Genomic DNA, 20,756 nt, shown 5'->3' with positions numbered 1-20,756 from the left:
GATTTTGTATCGGGTTCAGGTAAAAGGGTTTCCCGGAGGATATCCAACACGTGTGACGTAACTCCTCGCCCCTTTAAGTACAAACTGTCCGCAGTTTGGGTAGGTGTAAGTTTTGTATAGGATTTGCTTACTTTCTATGATTTACGCTTCTAATGGTGGTACATCATCGTATACAATCTTAATTAATTATGTGCTGAATCTGTTTTTTTTTTTTTTTTTTTACAATAATACATTCTATTTCTTGTTCTAATTACATCTGATTTTGGAGTTACAATTACTCATTTATAAAATGTGCTTAACAGTAATAGTACTTATGATATATTAGATTAATATTATACCACTATATATCCTCGATTCAACCAAGATATCTGAGTTAATTCATATCAGTTTTATTTTGTTAGGTTTTTGTCTCATCCATCAGATATCAGAAAATGTATGTTTAAGCCTTTTCATATTTTGTGGGTGGATTTTTTGATTATTTTTAGCTTTTTTGAATCTGGGGTCTAATTTTTGAGGTTTTGGGTTTTTAATCCAGTTAGAGTCTAATTCTGCTGACTGTCTACTCTTGTTATGGTATTCTAAATTTTTCTTTTTGGTTTGTTTCAAATTCTCGTAGACGATTTCATTATTTACTTCACCAAAATACACATCTGATGGCTTATATTTGTGTGCAGAATGTGTTGTTGTATTATAATATCTAACGCATTCTTGTACTGGATCTAAAAGGGTTAGTTCGTTATTTTCTAATTTTTGCCTGAGTAAAAAGGTTCGTATATGCTCGTTAAGAGTTCTGTGTGCGATCTCAACATCTGAATTACCTGTCTTGTGGTTGGGACTCGTAAAATGAATATCTATTTGTTCGTTTTCAAACCATTCTTGTGTTTTTTATGATATGAGAGCTGATTCGTTGTCTGTAATAGTTTTTGTAGGCTTACCAATTTTATTGAAGAGTGTCGTCAAGGCATTTATGATAGTATCCCATTGACGGTTTTTTATTGGTATAATTGCGAGGAATTTGGAAAATTTGTCAATGCATGTTATATACATCTGATTCTTATGTTTGTACCATATATCCATGTGGTATACTTCTCTAATTTTACTAGGGGTCAATGTTTCTTTGTAAGGTTCTTTAGGTGGGTTCCTGTCGTATTTACTTTGATGACAAATTTCACATTTGTTTATGTAGTTTTGAATAAAATCTTTTAGTTTAGGGTAGTAGTATTTAGTTCGTATTTCAGAGTACAATTTATTTATGCCAATGTGGTTTGTTTGTTTATGCATTTTTTGCAGTTATCTCCATGATTTCGCTGAACGAACAATCATATAGTAAAGAGTTAGCATTAACCAGAGTTGCTTTACTATTTGCTTGTTTCCAAATATTATATTCTTTTTGTAATATCAATAAATGTTTTTTAGTTGGGACCTTAATTCCTGTAGTTCCTATTAAAGGTACATGGTTGTTCAGCACGTACTTAGCTTGCGTCTCAGTGAACTCTTTAAAAAAAAATGTAGTCCTTTTTTTTCGATTAATTTTTTCCTTCTTGGCAACCTTTGTTGCGCCTACTTTGATAACAATTTGGGTAGAGAAACAGTTAAGTGGTTTTTCGGATATTGGAATATAATGTGAATTATCTTCGAAAGAAGTATGCTGCGTTGCTAAATCACTTTCACCCTCTAAAGCGTTTATTTCTATACGAGATAATGCGTCAGCTACTACATTTACCTTGCCTTTAATGTATTTCATATGAAAATCGTACTCCATTAACTTTAGTTTACATCTTTGCAGTTTCGGATTATCAGTTTTAAGATTTTCCAAATATGTAAGAGGTTTATGGTCGGTGTGTAATTCGAACTTCCGTCCGTAAATATAAGGTCTGAAATAGCTTAAAGCATATATAATGGCAAGTAGCTCCTTCTCGATTGTTGCTAACTTTGTTTCTGAAGAATTTAGTGTTCTGGATGCAAAGCATATTGGTTTATTATCCTGTGACAACACTGCTCCTATCGCAAAATTTGAAGCGTCCGTTGTGACTGCGAACGGTTTATTGAAATTTGGAAATTGAAGAATAGGATGGTTAGAGATGTACAGTTTTAATTTTTGGAATGCGTCCTTGTAGTCAGTGTTATTTAAATCGACCTTGGCGTCTTTTTGTAAAAATCTAGTCATTGGTCGCGCAATTTTCGCGAATTCCTTAATGAATTTCCTGTAGAATCCTGCTAGTCCCAAAAATGATTTAATTTGTTTTTGTGTTGCTGGTAATGGAAATTTGTCTATGGCCTCAAGTTTTTTAGGGTTCGGTTTAATACCGTCTTTTGTAATGACGTGGCCTAGAAATTCCGTTGATTTATTTAGGAATGAAGTTTTAGACATTTCAATCTTTAAATTTGCGTTTCGTAAAGCGTGAAACACTTTCCTTAGGGCGATTTCATGTTCTATCAGAGTTGTACTATAGACAAGTATATCATCCATGTATACGATACATATTTTGTTTATGTATTTGGCTAGTATTGAATTCATCAACCTCTGAAAGGTTGACGGTGCATTTTTTAGACCAAAAGGCATCCGTGTGAATTCAAAATGTCCTTCGTCTGTTAAAAATGCGGTTTTATGTCTATCCTCGGGCCTTATCTCAATTTGATGAAAGCCCTTTGCCAAGTCTATACTTGTAAAATAATTAGCGTTACCTAATTGACCAAGTATATCGTCGATCTGAGGAATCGGATATTTATCAGCAGTGGTTAAATTATTGATTTTTCTAAAATCGATCACCAACCTATGTTCGTTGCTTTTTTTTGGCACAACCCATACTGGGAAATTATACGGAGACTTGGAGGGTACGATGATACCTTGTTCTAAATCTTCTTTTATTTGACGCTTGACGAAATCTCTAAGGGAGTACGGATACCTATAATTTTGTTGATATATGGGTTCAGAAGTCGTTAGCTTCAGCTCATGCTTTATTTCGTGAGTGAAAGTTAGTTTCTTATGTTTGTCATATTGGATGTCGGCAAATTCATCCTTAATTCTTTCTATCATTAAATTCTCTTCGGTTGTATAATTAGTCTCATTGTTTGGATTAACTGAGATTTCGGGAATTTCAGAACTCTCTTTATTTAAAATGTTACTTACTTCGTTTGCTATCATTGAATAATTTTCCCCTTCTTGGATAAAGCTCAGTGAAATATTATTGATTGTAATTATATTTTTTGAAAAGTCTAAAATTGCTTGCGTACCGGAGAGGGCGTTTTGACCGATAATACAATCGAATGTGTTGGATACGAAATCGATTAATTTCCACCCAATATAATGTTTTGTACGAAACTCGGATGGAAATTCAGTTTTTAAACCATATCTTATTTCTTCTTTTTTATGTATGGTGCTCATGATGAAGGGTTTATCCAATGGATATCGCCGATTATGACCTACTAATTTTGAGTTCATAATGCAATGAGTACTGCCAGTATCAATTAGACACTTTAAAGGTCTTCCTTCGATGGTTAATCGAAGAATTGGGAGTCTTCCTGAGGCTGGTAATCGAAAATTTTCGAAGCCCATATGTAATGAAGATCCTGAAGTGGTAGCTGTATTCATTGAGACATCGGTAGGCATTGAAAGATCATTTCGCCTAAAATTCCGACTATGTGGTCTCTGATTGTAGTTTCCTGAATTCTGATGGTGATTAAATTGAGTCTGATTGTTATTAGGTTCATAAACTTGATTACGAAAATTGTTGTTTGAATAATTATTTTGAGAAGAATTTCTGCTTGTGTTGAATTGAGTCGGAGGGTAATTATGATTAAGATTATGGTTAACTTGATTCCTAAAAGTATTATCGTATTGAGAAAAATTTCTGTTTCGGTTGAATTGATTCGGAGCCTTATTACGATTACTAACATGATTTCGGAAAGTATTAGTATAATTATTGTATTGGGATGAGTTTCTGTTCTGATTTACACTAAAGTGAAGATATCCCGCATTCACTAAAATTGCGTAAGCGGCCTCTAAAGTGTCGGGCTTATGCGCACAGAGCACTCCCCTTACAGGCTCTGGACATTTATCAATATAGCAATATTTCACCATTTCCCTTCTTAATTTAATCTCATTTGCAGCTTGTTCTGCTGTATATGCAACATTCGTTTTAATTTTGTTGCAAATAATATTCAAGTACTTACTTACATACTCGTATAGTTCGGCGGGAGTTGTGAACTGTGCTGCCAGTATTTTCTCCATAAGTCTGGATTCTGATTCCGGTTCGTCGAAATGCAATAGAAGTGCCCCTTTAATCGAAGTCCACTGCGTTGATGGCAAGGCGTTGACGACTTCTTTCGGTTTTCCCAGAAGCTTTCCCATGATTTGATAGTTGATGAGCGTTTGTTGATCTTCTGAAAAAGTCTGAATCTTCTTTTGGATTGAGTCGATCGAGCCTATAAAAGTATGAAGATCGTGCTGGTCCCCCATGAAGTTAGGCAACGAGCTTATGTGTGCAGTTATCGTTTTGAAGTCCATGTTCTTCGTTTTGTATTTGTTCACTTGCGGATTATTTTCTTTACGCTCCAACGTCGGTAGGGCATCCAATAAATCTTGTACCTACGCCACTTTTGTTTTCGCTTATAACACCGAAAATAAAATCCTTGGTAGTTGAACGGCCGACTGCGCCAGTTACGTGTAGAGGGTGTCGTGGTGGCGGTTTCCCATCCTCTTGAGCGAATAACAAAAACTCGATTTTACACTTTGATCACTATGTAGCTCGAACTCAGACTGACTTAACAGGCTGTGAATCAGCGTATTTATATATTTATTTTCTATTCCTTTTACATAATGTCCTTAGTTACTATCCTGGAAAAGCCAGTTATATATATTGCTAAAAAAACCCAGGATACATTCCTTTAATTACGGGTTTTACTCTCCCGACAAATTCGTGAAAAACCCTAATTATATTTATGACTGTTTATTGCGGTGTGTTTCGTATTGTGATTTTGTATCGGGTTCAGGTAAAAGGGTTTCCCGGAGGATATCCAACACGTGTGACGTAACTAAACAGTGTTTTCATTCATTAACTCACGCCCGAGCAGGGACCGCTCAATAAAGCACGCGAGAAATTGCGAAGGATTGACAAGGCAATAAAATCTACCAAGTCTAAGAAGTCCTAACATCGTGCTGAGACTGGCCGATGGTCGTTGCAATTTCATCCGAAAAGTTTACAGGAATTGGAGATAGAGTACGCGATAACCAAGTGGCCGTATCTAAACGTAAACGCGATCGGAAAAGTTTGTATCCGCAGACGAAAACCCAGAATTAACCGGAATTCCGAAGGGCGTGTTTCCGTAATATTGGTTCCCAAGTAACCCCTGCTCAAGGAAACGAGACAAAAAGGGAAAAACCAAAGAACTTTGAACGGTCTCGCCAATACCCACGAAGGAGCACTCTACCCGAGGGCTCAACACAGCGAATTTATGGATCCTACACCTACACACCGAATTTTCAAGAAAAGCCCAGATGGAAACAACGAATTTTACTTATGTAAGTAAATTTAAGACTGCCAAATATTATAGAAAATCCACACAATTTATATGGAAGTGAAATTTTTTTTTAAAACAATCCAAACAAAATATTTATATTTATATAATAAATCCAAGTACCCATCCATCAAACTATCTTGAATATAATTTATACAGCATTGAAATTTTCATGCGCACATTACTGAATCCAAAGATTCATCTATCTAATTTTCCTGAACATTGTCTAGTAAAACCGAAAATCTTCGTTTCTCGTCAGTCGATATTTTCATACAACCAAGCAAGAGTGAGTGAAGTGTAAAGTAAAGAGTGATAGTGTGTGACTGCAATCGATTCTATTTCGTTTCCTTTACTCCATTAAACAAGTCGGGAAACCGGAAGCTGGGCGCTTCAGATATGAAAGGTTTTGTTTGCTTCTCCTGTGAGCATATTTGAGTGTAGAACTATCCCATTTGTACGTAGCCCGTTAAGAATATGCATTTAGCATATCAGATTTAGTACTTCGGGTCGTAAATTTACACGGTAAAGATAACTTTGAGCTACTGTAACTTTTTTACTAATAGTATGATTTTGATCAAATTGGAGATAATATGCTTCATATTATATTTTATACTACTACCTTCTTTTATAGCTTTGAGATAAACTTAAGGGGGTTTTACTCAATTTTCCCAAAAATATGGTAATATACTATTATTAACTGAATTTGAACAGGTATAGATATGGAGAGTATTTTGAGGCCTGGGCACTGTATAGAAGTAGCTTCATGATTTTTTCGGTTGTGTAGTTTCTGAGAATGGCTCCGTTACAGAAATCATCACTTCGTACCCCTCCCACTCCCCGCCTTTTTAACAAATCTCAAAACTAAGATCGGCTTTGGAAAGTACTAATCCAGACCTTTCATTTGATACCCCACACGACTATATTTGGTGAAAAAAAATGTTACACCCCCCTTTTACATGTATGGGGTCCCCCCCCTAAATCTCAACGTAGGAGGATATCGCTCACGTCTGGGGGTTCACAGGTCCCACCGTCTCACCAAATTTCGTGTGAATCGGTATTACCATTTGTGAGAAAAGTGCCTGTGACAGACAGACAGACAGACATTGAACCGATTTTAATATAGTTTTGTTTTAAAAACAAAACCTTAAAAACAGTGCGGTCTTTTAAATTCGCGAATTATGTGGAATCCCTACAATTTAATCCATCCAGCGCGATTAAACATGGATGGTTTAGCTGAGGCACTATCTAATTTAGAAACTCCAGGTACAAGTGGCAACGTATCCGATAACGCACCCGATAATGAAACCGTGAGGCTCATTACGCGAATAGTCACAGAAACCCTTAAGGCTTAAGGGAGGCAAATCTTCAGTTCTATCATGAACCCAGCATCCGATATCAATAATGATGTCGATGTACCAATCAACGTCGTTGATAACGGGAATTTGTCAGACATGGACAAGATCGCCGACGTTATTAAGGGTTTAAGAACGTTTTGTGGGTAACCAGGCGAATTCAGTTCATGGCGAAAAAAGTTGATCAGATTCTCCACATTTACGATCATTTAAAGGGCACGCCAAAATATTACGGGATCTTATCAGTTTACGGAATAATATTATCGGTCACGCGGATATTACACTGGAGTCCTACAATACTCCTCTACGCGGATAAGAGGGATCTCGGGACTTCGGAGTACCAAATGACCACGTTGGTGCCAGGTGGAAACACCATTTCCCAATTCTATCAGGAGGTCTACAACCATCTCTCACTAATTCTGAATAAATTGGGTTCCATTGATATGAGTCATGTTGCGATGAATATTATGACACAGTGTTATCGCGACAAAGCGCTAGATACCTTTGTTAGGAGACTGAGAGGCGACTTACCAAGACTATTAAACATTCACGAACCGGTGGATCTACCACAGGCTCTACACTTGTGCTTTAAATTACAGAACATGACCTACCGTGACCAGTACGCGAACAATTCCAATTCTTACTCCGATTCCACCGCGAAAATTAATAGCAAACCCTTCCAGACCAGCTCCCATTCCGGCGCCTAGACGCGAATTTCATTCAGAACTGCTCACACCCGAGAAGAAACCCTTTACCAAATAATAAGGTTTTGATTGCTAACTCCGCAGCAGGCAGTATCAAAATCACCCACCATACCTACGTAAATCTATTAGGCCCAAACAAAATTCAATGTTTTATTATTCTAAGTCTGATTTCATTTGATGGCGTTATTGGAAATGATACCCTAAAACAGCTCAAAGCCATCATTCATACGAATGAAAACTATATGGAACTCCACCCTAATTTACATATTCCCCTAAAACAGCATGTCTCAGAAACGGCAAACAACATCAACATCAGAGCCTCACATTTAAATGAAGAACAATCAAATAAATTGAAAAGTCTTTTCAAAGACCGTTCCAAGTTACTCGCAAACCCCGACGCTAAATTGACTTACACTACTACAGTCAAAGGAGAAATACGTACTAGAAATGATGACCCCGTATACTCCAGGTCTTACCCCTATCCTATGGCTCTGAAAGGAGAAGTCGAAAAGGAAATAAACAAACTGCTAGAATCAGACCGTCCAAATCCCCGTATAATTCACCAGCTTGGACCGTTCCCAAGAAACTGGACCCATCTGGCGAATAAAAGTATCGAATGGTGATCGATTACCGCAAACTAATTTCAATCACTATTGCGGATAAATTTTCGATAGCCGAAATAGCGGAAATATTGGTCAATTTGGGGAAGAATAACTTTTTCTCAGTAGTCGATGTGAAAAGCGGATTTCATCAAATTCTACTTAGAGAACGGGATATACCCAAAACTGCTTTTTCCGTCAACAATGGCAAATTTGAATTCACCCGTCTTCCATTTGGCCTGAAAAATGCTCCTTCAATATTTCAGAGAACTCTCGACGACATACTTCATGAACACATAGGCGTTCGCTGTTATGTCTACATGGACGATATTATCATCTTCGGGAAAGATGAAATAGTACATTTCAAGAACTTGGAGTTGGTTCTGGGAACATTGGAAGCGTTTAATATGAACATCCAGTTAGACAAATGTGAGTTTCTTAAAAACGAAGTAGAATTTTTAGGTTTCATAGGAAGTCGGACGAGTGTCCAAAAATCGATCAAAAAATAAAATCATCCAGTTAGACCCAAATACCATCATGCCTTTAATACTTTAAAAAATTGTCTCATTTCTGAGGAAGTAGTGTTAAAACATCCTAATTTCAAGAAAGAATTCCAGCAAGACGAAACAACTGACGCCTCTGACTACGCCATTGGCGCAGTTCTTTCTCAAAAAAACAAACCTATTGTCTTCCTCTCCAGAACCTTAACGAAAACTGAAAAAGATTATGAGAAGGAGAGAGAAGGAGAGAGAAGGAGATGCTCGCTATCATTTGGGCTCTCAATTCCTTACGCAGCTACCTATACGGTTCTCGGAAGGTCAAAATATTCATTGACCATCAACCGCTTACGTATGCTCTCAGTAACAAAAGTAGGAATAGCAAAATGAAGAGACGGAAGTCCATCTTAGAGGAATACAACCATGAGTTAGAATACAAGCCAGGTAAAGCTAACGTGGTAGTTGATTCCCTTTCGCGACCTCCAAAACCAACATTAATTAACTCCTCAACACCTACAGAGCATAGCGATGAAAGCTTAGCACACAACCTCATTCCCACTGTCGAATCACCTATTAACGTTTCCAGAAACCAAATCCTTTTGAAAACCGGCGAGGAAGACAGTTATCAACTCGGAAACCCTTTTCCAAATTATACAAGGCACACGATTATCAAGCCGCAGTACGCAGAGCAGGATGTCATAAATATTTTCACAAGGTATCTTAATCCCAACACAGTAAATAGCCTTCTAACTAGCGATGAGATCAAGAACAAAGTTCAAGAAATTTACCCCAATCATTTCTGCAGTTACCGGATACGATTCACACGGAGAATCGTAGAGGATATCGCCAGTGAAGTGGAACAGGAAGAAAAAATTTTGCCGAAAAAATGCCGAGGAAAATCCGTTGCAACTCCTTGAAACCTTCTATTTTCCGAAAATGGCAGCAAGAATAAAGAACTTAGTAAAACTCTGCCCAGTTTGCAAAGAAAACAAATATGATCGACACCCCAACAAACCCTTTTTCAATTCTACTCCAAACCCCACCTACCCCGGTCACACCATTCATATCGACCTATTTAGCACAGAGAAACACCGAGTTCTAATCACTGTAGACAAATTTTCAAAATTTGGACAAGCCAAAATAATTGCTTCGAAATCTATCGCAGACATCAAGCAGCCTCTTATTGACTTGCTTTTCTTCTTCTGTGTCCCAGAAGTTGTCGTCATTCACAATGAAAGTTCACTCAGATCAGCTTCCATAGCTTCATTTATCGAAGATGAACTGAAAATTAAAGTATACTGGCTGACCCTGCGAACTTTGCTCCGCCTTAGAGGCAAAAACTAAGCAGATTTTTGATTTTATTAAGTTAATTTTTTTATCTATCAAGTATTTCAATGATGCACTCTTCAGTTAAGCACGACATACACGACATTTTTAAGGTTTTGTGTGAAACAAAACCTTATTAGAATCGAGACGGTGTCTGTCTGTCCGTCTGTCCGTCTGTCTGTCTGTCTGTCTGTCTGTCTGTCTGTCTGTCTGTCTGTCACACCCGATTTATTCGGAAACGACTGGACCGATTGTCACGAAAATTGGTGAGAATATGTAATCTGGTGATCCCTTTACATGCAGTAAGTGGCGCCATCTTGTGTTAAGTTTAAGGGGGGGCTCCCCATACATGTGAATGGAGGGTCCAAATTTTTTTTTCACAGAATGTATCAAATGAAAGGTTTCAATTAGTACTTTTCGAATCTGGTTCAATATTTGATATTAGATGAAACATAGGGGAGTGAGGGTTCAAAATATGACCCACAAAAAGTGTAACAGGTCTCGTTCTCAGAACCTATCTAACCGAAAAATCTGAAAAAAATCACAGTGGTGCATCTCTAAGAAATCTAGGCCTCAAAATATATCCGGTTCCGATATCTGCACAAATAAAGTTAATAATAGTATATTTCCACATTTTAGAAATTGACCCGGCAACCCCCCTTATGTTCATCCCAGAAGTACAAAATTTGGCACGCGTGTAATGAAGAACATAATGCACAGTTTGGTCAAGTTTGAAGAAAATCCAACTATTATTAACAAAGTTATAGGGGGTGAAACTTTACAATTTTTTGTGAATTTCGTGCACTCTACACCTGCATGACGTCATCATCACATATCAATTCGTCAATACCACAACGAAATGAGTTCTTATGAATTGGGTCGCAGAGAATTATTTTGTTTTAGTTTTTTAGTTATTTGTCAGCCAGACATGTGTGTATGTAGGTATATAATATATGCGTGCTAATGAACTTTGCGGGTAGTGCCTAATTCAAATAGATATAAGAAGTAAATTGGAAATATGGGTACGATCAATTTATATACGTGCATATATGTGCACAGTATTCGGTAATAAGCAGTTTGTTTGTTTAGGGTGAGCGTGATATCTATGGCTGTAATATGTACGTATGTCTCGTAGTTTGGAAAAATATGAAGGATTATGTTGGCTTTGTAGCTATATACGGACAGAAAAATGTGCGTTGAAGTTTCTCACATAAGATGAACACAAAACCTTTATACCCGAAGCGCGAGCTTCCGGTATTCATATATCGGCAGCATATCGGTTGGGATCATCGGGATCCTCGGAATGAGAACTTCCTCACCTTCGAATTTTCCTTTGAGTATCGTCACGTAAATCACATTGTTCATCAATGCAACTCTAATGTTTGTTGTCAGCTGGAGTTTCTTCAGATAGCGCCATAGATTCGATGATTTGAGGCAAGTGTTTATTTCGTCGGCAGCCGTTGATCCGGGAATTACTGGGAGTGTTTGGCGGAAATCGCTAGACACTAAAATCGTTCCGCCTCCAAAACATCTCGAGTCATTGCGTAGATCTTTCAATGTTCGGTTAAGTGGCTTCTAATGCACGTTTATGCGCCATTGTGCATTCGTCCCAGATGATGATTTTCGATGCTGATAAAACTTTGGCCATTGCGGAGTTTTTTGAAATATTACATTTTGGTTCTTCAATACTTTGAAGATTTAACGGCAATTTTAATGCTAAATGAACGGTACGGCATCCTTCTAACAATGTGGCTGCTATTCCAGAAGAAGCAACCGCAAGCACAATGTTAGATCTCGCACGAACAGTCGCTAAAACTACTGACATGAGGAATGTCTTACCAATTCCACCAGAGGCATCCAGAAAATATAAACCACCATTTCCATCATCAATTGCCTTCATTAATATATCTTAAACTTCCTTTTGTTGGAGATTCAACAGTGGTATATTCGTTTGAACTACTAAATCTAATTGCTGGTGATCATATTCACGGTCCCGTTCCAATTCTCGATTAAATGCGTCATTCATTTCGCGATTTGCCGCTGGCATTCCTAACCTAACTAATAAAATACCGTACATAAGGTAACACATGTCGTCAATCAAGAGTAAAGCCCGATTATGTATCTCTTCGTTCATCTCAAGATCGGGATATCTGGAACTGACACGAATTTGATGTAAAATATCTTCTGACATATTATCCTTGTATTTATGCCACAGATTAGATGGGTTCGATGGAAAGCATGTTAAAATGATGATTGCAAATAATGTGCGTATCTGACTTGAAGATGCAGAGATAATGGCTTCAGCGATTGTCATATCCCAATGGGCACCGTTTTCTAGTAAATGGAATTCTTCACTTGCAGCACGATATATTGGGAATATTCTACCATCAACAGTCCGTAGTAACTCAAATGACGTTGGTCCACGCACATTTATCAGCAACAACTGCAAATAGAAGCATTCATCATTCTTTGCATCAACTGTATACATACGACCAAGAGCATCAGTAGAACGCGCAACTACCAGGAACCTTATCGCCTTGCTTCCGTCGTTGAAAATTCTTCGATGGAGCATTCCAAGTGTAATAACGTGGCACCTCCCAGTAAAGCAAAGTTCGTGCAAACGGATCGCTTTGGCAGATCACAAAGAAACTGGTCAATGTTGTCGCTGGAGGTGTTTCAGCACGTTGAACAACATTCGAAGCCGTGAAATATACTCGTTGACCATTCTCCATATGCACCAATTATGTTTTTCACTTCGTTATAAAAAACAGAGTTTCCGTTCCTAAGATCATACGATCTTCTTTACTTCCGAATCAGACCTAACTACTAACTATTTATACTATATCTACGCAGGCCAAATATTGTTCTTTTCTTATGAAGAACAAGTCATAAAATTGATTTCTATTTTTGACACGCAGGTCCAACTCTTATTCAACCATCTGCGATGCAAATGTCATAATATCTAATACTCATACATTCCCATCACGTGGTACACCAATGTTACACTGGGTCAGAGTGCATCTTGTAATCATGCGTTACACAGATGTTACATTGTTTGACGCGCAGGTCAAAGTACAAAGATATCTTATCTTAGAACTATGGTACAAGCATTATAAATAACATATGCTTGTACTGTAGATTTCCTTAAACAAATATTATTGTTGTACTATAATTACCCCTCCTCTTAAACGGATTCGTCCCGAATCTTCTGATGACTTTCGGCGATATTGCGTACGATCCTTTCTACCTCTGTCTCCATGTTGAAGTTCGTTGTGACTGGACTTATATTCGGCTGTTTGTGATGGCATTTTAGATAAATTACTAGGATACAACCCACAATTGCTAATATCGTCACCATTATATACCATACCCTGCTTGTTGATCTTGCTTCCGAATTGAATTTGTCGATCTTGTGCAAGTTACGCAGGTGAACTTGGTGCAGGTAGGGTAATGTTACCGAAACCGAATGTTCTGTGAGGTTTAACTTCTGATTACCTTCGGATATTGTGGCGTCATTTATTATGATTGTATTATCATCCACTCTCTCGAGAGGAGCAATATGATACGACGATGTAGTCTTGCATATAGCGGCGTTACTGTTGAAAATCATGGTGGGGCATTTGTCAAAGCGATCAATTCTGCAAGTTGGCATTCCACTTCCTTCTCGGCAGTTGTTCAAAGGATGTGTTTCTTTTTTGCATTCTGCGACGTGCTTATTGCTTAAATCTATTATTGTATTATTATGTCTGACTGGATGTATTATACAATGACCAGCGGACAGATATTTCTTACGTTTGGTACTTTAATCATATACTTAAACACTTTGTTACTTATATATATATAGGGTTTATGGGTCCAGGAGATAGTATTAAAAGAATGATAGTTTGGTTAAACTAAAAGTATTTTATTGATTTAACGTGACGACGTAATGACGGTGTGAATAGCTACTGCTTATTTATTACAATGCATTCTATTTATATCCTAAATCTAATTACCCCCACGCGCTCGCATCTACTGCTAGGTACATGCTGTACTTGCGTGACCTACTTACTCAGGGTTTTCCCCCCGGGGGCTGACCCGCAATGACCAGATGTGATTGTCTGGGGGTTTCCCCATACTTAATGAGATGACCAGATGTGATTGTCTGGGGGTTCCCCATACTTAATGAGCGTCGCTCTAATTATACTCTACGTACCACACGGCCATTCCTGACATATCGCCAGTCCCTGGTGATGTAATACAATAAACATTCATATCATACGACAGACACATATTACAACGATTACATACGTATACACATAATTCTGTGAATCCATCAAGATTAATAAGATGTTAATTAGAGATTAAAATACATGATATGCAAAACATGAATACATCTCATAAATAAAATACAGTAATCAAAACAAGAATTATAGTATCAAAGGAAGTTACATATCATAAATATAGTAGTAGAACTAAGTGCAAAAATAGAAGTTACAGTAAATAATTAAGAGTTACATATTATAAACATGTCGTATAATAGGGATATTATAAAGACATTTTAATTATTTCACGCGATTTCTCGATCTACTGAGATACTGTGTTCGCCTTCATCTTCTTCGTCGTCATCGGGTTCGAGGTCATCAGCAAACCCACGCCACGGCTTCATGTAGTCTGCTCCGGTTGTTGTTAATATTGGTCCTTCGACTTCACCGATCCTTTCAACTTCATACCTATCGCTGTCCTTTACTCTTACCACTTTGTATGGTCCTAAGAACTTGATGGCTATTTTTAGACCTGGTCCTCGTTGGGTTCTTCTGATGGCTACGACGTCTCCGACTGAATACTTGGTAGGTGGTCGGCGGTTTTTGTTGAAGTTTTTGCTATTTTCAGCCTGTGTTTTCTTAATTTGCTCTACTACCCTTTTTCTGAGTTCTGATCTTGTATCTATGAACCTTTCTTGTTTGGCCTCTTCTATATACTTTATGATCTCCATATCTTCAGGCATTCTTAATTTGGCACCAAACATAAGCTCAAATGGGGTGGCGTTTATTGAACGATGATGTGTCCCATTTATGGCGTGTTGAACTCTCCTTATGAATTTGTACCATTTGTTAGGTTGGCCGAGAGGAACTTTGGAGAATACGGCGTTTGCTACCTGAATAACGCGTTCAACTTGGCTATTTCCTCGAGACATTCCGGTTGTAATAAGATGTAGATCAATCTTGTTTTCTTCGCAAAACTCGTCGAAATCCTTGGAATCGAACCCTTTTGCTCTGTCGGCGATGATGCGTGTCGGAGTGCAGAAATGTTGTTGCAATATGGAAAGTTTTCCAAGGGCTTCTTTGGTTCCTTTGGTTTTTGTGGCAAAAATCCATGTATATTTTGTGAATGCATCTACAATCACAAATAGGTATTTGTAGTTCTTGTTCGTGGATGGTAGTGGACCTACATGATCTATGTGCCAAGTGTGAAAGGGAGCCTCTTCCTTAGGGATTGGTTTGAGCAGCTCCTCTTGTTTGCCTTTCTTTCTTGAAGCTAAAATGCAGGTGACACAGTTGTTAATATAATGATCTACATGCTTTTTCATATTTTCAAATGCAAATTCTTCTTGCAATTTTTCCATTGCCTTTTTTGTGCCAAAATGACCGATGTCGTGAGCTTGCCGAATGATGTCATATCGCATTCCTTTTGGCACAACTACCAGCAATTTTTCGCTTTTCTTTTCGTAGAGCAGGTCGTTGTCCAGGGTATAATTTTTGTATGGCCCTACGTTAAGAAGTTTGCGAATTAATTGCAATTTTTCGTCGTGTTGCTGTGCTCGTTTGATCCTATCCAACAGGGGATCATGTATGAGAAGTATTGAATCCTGTCTGCTCAGAGCGTCGACGTGTTGCATCCTTTGAGCTGATCGATGTTCTATCTTAAAATCAAATAGCTCAAGGAACATGATCCACCTTGCGAATTTCGTTTTCAGCTCCTTGTTGTTCAGTGTCATTTGTAGGGCGGAACAGTCCGTTACTATCTTGAATTTAATTCCTTGCAGGTTTATGCGGAACTTTTCCAATGCTCTCACTATTGCTAAGGTTTCTAGCTCGTAACTATGGTAATTGCGTTCCGTCGGGGTAGTTTTTCTACTCATGTAGTAGACTGGATGGAAAGCATTGTCCTCAGGACACTTCTGGAGTAGAATCGCACCATCCTTTGAAGCGTCGGTATGCAGCTCCGTTTCACGATTCGGCCTGTATAGTTGGAGGAGGGGTTCGCTCGTCAGAACGTGCTTCAATTGCAAGAAGGCTTTCTCCTGTTCTGGTCCCCATTTGAAGGTGGCATCCTTGCGTAACAAATTGCTAAGAGGCTTTGCGATGGTTGCATACCCTTTAACAAATTTTCTAAAATATCCCGTAAGCCCGAGCAGGCGTTGTAACTGTTTGGTTGTTCTTGGCTGAGGATAGTTTAGCAAGGCTTCCATTTTAGCTGGTCCTGGCGTGATCGTTCCTTTCTCTACTATGTATCCGAGAAACTCTACTTTCCGCTGTAGAAGCTGAGATTTTTTCCAATTGAATTGAATTCCATTCTTTTGCGCTACCTCTAACACACGTGCCAATCTTTCCACTGCTTGATCCTCGTCTTCAGCTTTCACAAAGGCGTCATCCACGTAGATTTCCATTATGCCTTCATTGATGAGTTCTTGAAAAACATTCAGTATGAACCTTTGGAATGCAGCTGGTGAATTGCAGAAGCCGAAAGGAGCTCTTTTCGGGATGTATTGTCCCCATGGAGTGACGAAGGACAAGTACTTCTGACTCTCCTCAGATACTTCTACATGAAAGAAGCCATCTTGGAGGCCCAGCGTGGAGTGCACCACGGAGTTCGCAACTGAGTCTACGGCATCTTCTATAAGTCGCATTGGTTGTTGTTCACGTTCGACGACTTTGTTGAGAGGCTTATAATCGATGCATATCCTAGCGCGTCCGTCTTTTCGACGAGCAACGACAATAGCACTCGCATATTCGGAAATTCCAGGAACTACTACGCCTTTTCTTGTCCATTCCTCAAGTTGTTTTTTGACATCGACTTCATCGGCTGGAGATAGGCGCCTCGGTCGACATGCAATAGGCTGGGTGTTCTTTAGCCTAATTGACATTTTAACCGAGGTTTGAGGAGGCATATTTGCAGAATAATTTTCTAATAACTGCCTAATTTGCTCCCTCTTTGCCTCTGGTACCTTGATAATTGCTTGACGGACCCCATCTTTAGCTTCGCTTAACTCTTCCTCAATAAGTTGTACGAAGTCGTTGCCGATGATTGGTTCTATTTGTGGTCCTTCCTTACTGAGAAAAACCCTGGCAACGTCGAGTATAGGATCACCTAAGAGGATTCTTGATGGTAAATTTTCTTCTGGCACTACGGTATATTTTAGTATGTACTCTGTGCCATTGATCACCGTTGGTATCCTTACACTTCCCAATGTCCGAATAAGGCCACCAGCTCCGCTGAGTGTTCCTTGTTCGCCGTTCAACGGGAAACGATCTTCGATGCGTTTGTAAAAATCCTCTCTCATTACATTGCGATCTGCGCCACTGTCGACTTGGCAGTTCTCGATAATTCCTCCAATGTATGCTGTAATCCGACTGCGATTACCACTTTTGTATTGCACGTGGTTGATTTTAGGTGCAGAATTGTTTTGTGTTTTTCCTTTGTACTGGACGAAGTTTCGAGAATTGGCCTTTAGGCCCTCCTTGAAATTAGAAGGTCGTTCCTGGACTCCTGATTGTCCTAGACCTGGTCGGGTTGCTTCTAAAGTTGCCTCGGTACAGTCTTTTCGGAGGTGCCCGTACTTGTTGCAGTTATAACAACGCTTTGTACCTTGTCTATGGTGGTGCCGACGTTGATTATGCTCCTCCGACTCCCGAGCTTTCATTTTTTCATGAGACTCAAGTAGTTCCATGAATCGCAGGCGAGATGAAGCACCAATAAGTGTCAATTTAATAGATTGGTCATCCGTTACGCCATTGACGATGTATTGCCTTATCTCGTCTTCGTCCAAGTTAGCCTGAGATGCTAGTAGTTCCATTTCTTGAACGTAAGCCAAAATAGTCTCATCTCTTCTTCTCTTCCGCTTGCTTAGAGCTTCATGTATGTCTGAAGATTTGACACGTTTTCCAAAGGATTCTGTCATACGTGTTCTCAACTCTTCCCATGATATTATGCCTTTTTGACCATCGAGCCATTTCCGAGCGGTACCTATTAGTGCTCTTTTTGCCGCTATGAACTTCTCTACGGGAGACCAAGCATGAATTGTAGCATCTTCGTCAACTCTAACGATCCACGCCCGAACTGACTGGGTTGGAGAATCAGCACTGTATTTCTGCAGTTGTTCCATAGAGACTGACAGTGGTACGCGCCTAAGGACTTGCTGCAAATCGGATAATATTGTTCCTGCGTCAGATATGCTGCCTGTTGGTGTTCGATTAAGCTGCGAATACATCGCCTGGTTGTCTGCGACCGGTGAAAATCCAGAACCGTTGGCATCATGGCGATTTTCCTGATTGTTGTTTGCCGTGAGGATGCCAATAGAATTTCTATGAGTAGCTTCAGCTGTGACCATAGAATTCGATTGATCCTGTGTTGGAGTTGAGGCTGCGCCCGTTCCTTGCTCTGTCCTGGCCGTCGCTGCTGCTGCGGCTCCTGCCGCCGCTGCTTGTTCTGCTGCTGCCGTCGCTGCTGCCGCTGTAGCCTGCTCTGCCGCGAGTTTATCCAACAGCAGACGCCGCTCGTTTATCCATGATTCGCGTTCATGCTGCACTCGAGCCAAAAATTCTCGATTGCTTTGAGCCTCGTTGCTGCGTTCTGCCTGCATCGCTTGAAATTGCTGTCTAAGTTCGGCTAAGGCGGATGAGAGCTTGTTAGCTTGTCGCTCGGCTTCTTCACGACGCTGTTGTTCCTGCTGAAGAAGCTGTTGATGTGTCATTGTTGTTGCCTTGGTGCTTCTTGGAGGCTGGAAGCGCGACGGGGCGATTATCGATTTCTTTTGATTTTCAATCGTGATTTTTAATTTTTCCGCACTCACAAAAACCACTTTTAGCACGAAAATCACATCTATTTTCACGTATATTGGCTATTAAACAAACACTATTATTTAACTTTTATACGACTCGCGAGTATTCACTTGCTGCTCCACGAAGGAGGTCTCCACGTCAAGGAGATTTATTGCTCCACTAAGGAGATATGACGGCTCCACTTAGGAGAAATGCTCCACCAAGGAGAGATTACGGTATTCGCGAAGATTTGTGCACCAATCAACGCGAATATTAATCAAACTTCTAATTTACTACCTTAGGACGAGCCCCTATATAGGGTTTATGGGTCCAGGAGATAGTATTAAAAGAATGATAGTTTGGTTAAACTAAAAGTATTTTATTGATTTAACGTGACGACGTAATGACGGTGTGAATAGCTACTGCTTATTTATTACAATGCATTCTATTTATATCCTAAATCTAATTACCCCCACGCGCTCGCATCTACTGCTAGGTACATGCTGTACTTGCGTGACCTACTTACTCAGGGTTTTCCCCCCGGGGGCTGACCCGCAATGACCAGATGTGATTGTCTGGGGGTTTCCCCATACTTAATGAGATGACCAGATGTGATTGTCTGGGGGTTCCCCATACTTAATGAGCGTCGCTCTAATTATACTCTACGTACCACATATATTTCTACATGTGATGAAGAAATTAAGTCGCTAATTGTAATTGGTAATTCTTCTTTTTTTTAAAATTGTGAGGACTTCTTCGTCCGTTAGAATAACAGGATTAATAACATTTAATTGGGCTAAAGCAACCGAGTAGACAGCATTTGTCAGCAAAGATATCGCTCTTTGGTTTCTAATTGAGGCTATTTCAAATAGGTCTGGAAATTTCATTCGCGTCGGTTTCCATAGATTCTTTTTATTCGGATACTCCAAACATGTTTCTGAGATCGGTTATATCCGCCATAATTTGTTCAAAATCGGTTAGGTTAATGTTATGCGTCAGGTATATGCAGTCTTCATAGATCCCCACGTCCCCATTTCGTATTGGATGTGATTTGAAGATGTATAATCGAAAATTTTGCAGTGGACGGTGGCGGCTAGGGTTAACCTGATAAAATGAAATTAACGGATGTTATCCTTGTGCACCTACTTACCATCTACTAGTACTACAGTACCGAGATCCTTTTGCACTACTTTTCTATCATACTTGTTCGATAGTTTATTCCCGCGACGCTTATTCGTTTTTACATAAATTGTTTGACCCTCTCTGAAAACTCTACTAAATCGATTTCGATTCAGGTTTTTGTTTTGCATTATTTGCGCATTTTTTAATAATTCCTGAGTATTCAATTTACTCGAATCGGAAATTCTCCAAAGTATGTCGATTGGCCTTTTTTTCGTTACAGAATGAACTGAGCCATTATACTTTATTACAGCTAGTTGAACTATTTCCTTTAGATCTGTGAGTTGCATTTCCTTTTTAATTAATCTTGATATCTCACTTAGGGTTGAATGGAATCTCTCGACTTGTCCATTGCTTGTGCTGTGCATAGCGGGGACTTTGTGATGGGACATTCCGAAATGGTCTCTTATAAGAGATTGAATGGTACTAGAGCAGAATGACGGTTCATTATCCGTCACTAGAATTGTCGGATTCTTAAAGTGTCCTATTATTTTAATAATCGGTACTTTCAGATCTACTATAAAACGAGAGTCGATTTGTTCTACTAGAGCAAATTTTGAAA

The sequence above is a fragment of the Hermetia illucens genome, chromosome 3 (assembly GCF_905115235.1).
Source record: "Hermetia illucens chromosome 3, iHerIll2.2.curated.20191125, whole genome shotgun sequence".
NCBI classification, from domain to species: Eukaryota; Metazoa; Arthropoda; class Insecta; order Diptera; family Stratiomyidae; genus Hermetia; species Hermetia illucens.
This window is presented reverse-complemented; position numbering follows the sequence as displayed.